Genomic DNA, 5,222 nt, shown 5'->3' with positions numbered 1-5,222 from the left:
GATTGTCATGATTACTCTGGGGAGAGAAAATTAAAGTTAGCTGTGAACACGTTTGTCGATTATACAATTACTTGGTGAGATCAGTTGACAAAATCTAGGCGGAGGAACGAAGAGAGATGTATTGAAACTTGCGATGAATTGAGGACTATAATGAGGAAGCGATATGTGCCTAATTATTTTTATAAGTGGGATCGGCATGAGTGAGAATTTAGAGAGGAGCCTAGAAGATATAGTGGAGTTGGGTATTCAAGAGAAGAGAAAACATCGGTTGTGAAGCATGTTGATCATACATCTAGCAGGACAACTGGGTTGGATTATAAACGTGAACTCTCAGAGATTCGTGATCTAATTAACTCTTAGAAAACTCACATGGAGGAACAAAAGGGTAAGAGAGAAAATTGTGAGGTGGTTAGTTGTGAGGTAAAAGAAGAAAGACAACGAGAGAGTGAAAAAGAAGTTGAGAGTGATAATCCAAAAAGGGAAGTGGATCTGCAAAAAGAAAATGAAGAAGAGTCTTTGAAAGGAAAGGAGGAGTTGGAAGTGAGTTTAATTGAAAGGAAGCCTGAAGTTGAGGAAGCTGTGGTGAAAACTAACAATTCCCTCCCTAGTTTGGTTAATTATGTTTTGCAGGTTGTCGAGAACTTGATTACAGAACACAATTCTATTGAAATACCACCCGTCCCAGAAATTGAACATTAGTTGGTACTACATTGGTTAGATTTTCCTTATCTACCGGAAATTGACTTTGTGATTCTTGAGGAGACGACAAAGTTTCAAAGGCACTGGAGAAACTACATATGCTGAGAGTTGATTGAGGAAGATGAACTAAAGGACATGTGGATACATTGGAAGTGACATTGCGTCAAGTGCTTGGGCCAAGTAAACTAAGGAAGATGCATGATTATTCATCAAGTGGAGTTTTCATTGGAGTATTTTCAACTTGCAAAATTAAGCAGCCGAGGCGAGCACATTTTGATCTATGTGTGGTGATTGGGTCTACATTCAAAACAGGAGAGTTCGAGGTCAAAAGATGTCCAAATTGCATCCGAGAGGTGATGGGCCATTTCATGTGCTTGAGTTGATTGAAAGTAAAAGCTATAACTTGGATCAGGATTCAAGGATGAATCATCTTGAAGAGGGAGGGTATGATGTGATCTAGAGAAATTTTATTTTGGTCCAATTTCTTATTTTTGGTAATTTAGATATTTTAGGACTCTATTTTTCGATTTTACTAGATTTCTAGGTTTTCTAGAATTTATTTCCTTTTAATATTATTCTAGGTTATTCAGTATAAATAGGTTATTTTCTCAATATTGTAAAAAAAAAAACACTTTTTATATGAATTAATGGAAAATTTTCTCAAGAAGCTTTTGCTTCAAATTATCTTGTTCTTCTTGAATATCGAACTTATCAAAAATTAATTGTTCTTGTGGCATTCAAAACAACGGGTGTGATTTCAATTAATTATTTGTAAACAAAAGGTTGGCATGTCCTTGTGACTGTGATGGTTGTTTGGTTCATGATTATTAAGTCAGATCCACAATTTCGGGTGAAATTCATTGTGTTGTGTAATCAAGAGGTCCTTCACAGCATCGTTCTTGTTGGGTTGCTTGATTCCAATATTGTGGGTTGAGTCCAAAACCTTGTTCTTGGCTCTCTTGGGATCCAGTGTCAATATCTTGTGGGTTTGATAGCGACCGTGCTAATCAGGTTCGCATCAACCTTTTTAGCGAGGTCTTTGTCCTTGCGAATGAGGTCTTCCTCAATGTCCCCTTTTGTAGTGTATATATATAACTCGATTTATTAACAAGGTTTTTTAGTGTTGGTCTAACCATTTTTCTTTGTTTCATCAAGTATGTTAGAAAATTCCTCCTCTCCTTTACTTCCAGAAGTATTTCCATTTCCTCTTTCTCTGAACCTCTCCCCCTTATTGAAGTACCTCCTTCTTGTTGCGAAAGCTCTCTTGAAAGATTTTCAAACCGGTAATTTTCAGGTTCAGTCCAGCGTATTTTTCTCTACCAACAACCAGTCCAATCAGCTCCAAACCATTACCAATTAATTCACCTCGATTGCTATTCAATCTTACCCACATAGGACAAGAAAAGATGATGATTTGTGACCACAAAGACTAGGAGAAGACACTACAAAGGTACACTATAAAGGAACCACCAATTGCACACGTTAAACAAGCATTTTGGACACTTCTAAAGGCCTTTTTTTCACAGACGAAGGGGGCAACCGGGATTCCTTAATTTTTCTCTCAAGACCACACAAAACATTACAACAAAGTGGCTAGGGTTATAGCCATATATATACTTTAGGGTTAGACTTTAAGTTGGACCTTTAAAGAGGTAAACAGGCTAAGATTCAAGCCTTCCAAGAGGGAATACAACTGGACCGGGTGTAACTCATGGACTTAATTATTGGACTTATTTCATTCATCGACTTATGCCTATAAATAATATTAACCCACGTTAACATCATAGACCGAAATTTATTGGGTATCAAAAACCCAACAAATCTTCACCTTGATGCCTAATAAATATGTAAGCAATCAAAACACACAGTTAGCACTTGCATAATCAAGGTAGCCAATAAAATTGGATCACAGACCTTATCTCGTGTTTCCAACCTGAAACACATACCATACCTACTCCATGTACTCATCGGAGCTAAGGTCAAAAACGCCCAAGTAGAAGCAAATATTTAACAATAAATGATCAAGAGCAAATACACGTGCGATAACGATATACTATAGGACAACATGCATAGATCTTTTTAGAAACACGTTCACATAGAATCATAGATTAACACCAAATCAATTAAACCACGGTTAACCACATATACAACACATGCATAAATGACCCTATGAAAAGACCTCACCACACTTATCCTATCTCATTCCGTGTTGCTCGCACTTCGAAAACACATATCTCCTCTCATCGCTCACCAAGCTCACTAGACTAATCACCCAACTCATATCTAACTGGTAGGTCACAATAGATCCCAAGTCCATGGGATAATTCTCTATCTCCACCTCACTTTTCCCAACCTGCGTGGATAATGGGTCTCTACCTAATAGAAGTGATAGAAGTGTCTATCTCACACTCTTCCTGATCAGGATCTTTTTACAGATAAAGGATTCTAGTCATTTGATCACATCTCCACTCGTGATCCAAATGTCACACTCCACATCCCCGATACAAACCACAATGTACCCCTAGGTATCTATACTCCACTTCACCAAAATACACACAACACACTGCTAATGCATCCTAACCCACTATGTATGCAAGCAATTACACCATGTAATCCTAATGTTTCAAATTCATACAAATGCACATATCAAACATATTGAAAATAGCAGATAATCGTACAACAAAATCTAGACAATCACACACATGCAGAAAGGATCTCACACAGATGCATATACAGTGCCTAGGTTTACACTTAATAAACCTCACTGGGGTCATAACTCGACCCCTCAACCACATTCATCTCACCTCTCATCTTACCCTTCAGCTTATCTTTCTTCTTCGGACAATCTCTAATAAAGTGTCCAGACTTACCACAACTGTAACACCTTCTACCACTAAACTTGTCTCGTCCCTTACCCTTCTTCTTACTATCATCATCACTCGAGTCACTACTTAAATCACTGCTGTCTTGAGTTCTACCCAAATTCATTTGCTTAAACATCATCCTACTCCTCATCATATGTAACTCGTTACTCCTTTTATCCTCTTTTTCAGCCTTAATTTCTATCTCCTTACTCCTAAGCGAGTCTATGACAATCTCGAATGTTAAGGTGTCTCTACCGTACTTAATTGCATTCTTAACTTTCCTATATGAATTAGGCATGGAATTAAGCAAGATAATAGCTTTATACGTTTCAGATACCTTTTCATCACAATTAACGATGTCTTGAACTAACTTGTTAAAGACATTTAGATTGTCATCAAGATCCTTTGAAGGATCCATTTTAAAATTGAAAAATCATTCAAGCAATTACAATTTATTAGGAGTTGACTTAAGTAAATATAAGTCCTCCAACTTTTCCCAAACTTCTTTGGTAGAATTGAGTTTTCCAACTTTTCTTAAAACGGTGTCAGACAGTTGTAAAATAATTGAAGTGTATGCAGGTTCATCATACTCTTCTTTAGTACTTCTATCAAATTTGCAAGAAATTGGTCATCTATAACTTTTGAAACTTTTTGTTGGACCAAAATACCCTTCATCCTTTGTTGCCAAATAGAAAATCCCCCTTCCCATTAAATATTTCAACTTCAAAGTGTGAAGACATTTTTAGGAAAATAGAACAACCAAAAGCACAGATAGGTCACACAAAGTAATCCTAAGGTCGCAATATACACCGTTCTAGATTCCCAAAGTTTCTTAAGATTTACAATTTTAGATCAAGGGAATGTTCGAATGGGTCAAGTCCAAGTGTTCTAATGGGATAATTAATGCAACCACGAAGGTATATAAACAAAAATTCAAAATTTTCACGCAACAAGTCTCACACGGTGACTATATGACAGATAAAGCACAAAATCGACTACCAACTTGCAATCAAAGTTCAACACTTCAAAATAGAATAAATAATTCCTAAATTTTCTAGCACAACCAATGATTGCCAAGTAATGACAACTCTCAATCCTAATGATCACCCCACACGATGATCTACTAATACTGAAATTTAAACTGAGTTAAGCCAATATACCAGAGCGGACCTATCTGAGTCCGTAAATTACACGAGTTGTGAATTTATCACTTTAAAACCACTACTATTCGTCCTAAAATATCTGAAACTGCAGCAACCAAAAAATCACGATCGAATCCCGACGCTCGAAGAACAACGTTGTCTAGATTCTTCTGTAGGCCTTGAAACAAAAAAAAATTCAACATGAAAAATGTCAAAAATAATGTAAGGAACAAACTGCATGAGGAGACCATCGCCAAAAAAAGCTCCACGCGCCCGCACCCGCCGTCACTCTCTCTGCGCGTGGGATTCACACGACGCTGTCTCATACACGAACCATCTTGTAGGGTCCTTCTCCACCTGCACGTCACGCTAGTGGTCTCCGTTTCCCAAAACTGCTTCTGGATTGATCAGAAAATGCGAAAAATGGAGACTGATTTTGATAGTTTTTTCGATCTGATTTCTGGTTCGTTTCTACCAGTTTCTGGACGATTTTTTGCAATATTTCAAGAGCCAAAAC

The sequence above is a fragment of the Olea europaea genome, unplaced genomic scaffold, assembly GCF_002742605.1.
Source record: "Olea europaea var. sylvestris unplaced genomic scaffold, O_europaea_v1 scaffold199, whole genome shotgun sequence".
In the NCBI taxonomy this organism is placed as follows: domain Eukaryota; kingdom Viridiplantae; phylum Streptophyta; class Magnoliopsida; order Lamiales; family Oleaceae; genus Olea; species Olea europaea.
The sequence above is the reverse complement of the archived record's forward strand: the minus strand, read 5'-3'. Positions refer to the sequence as shown.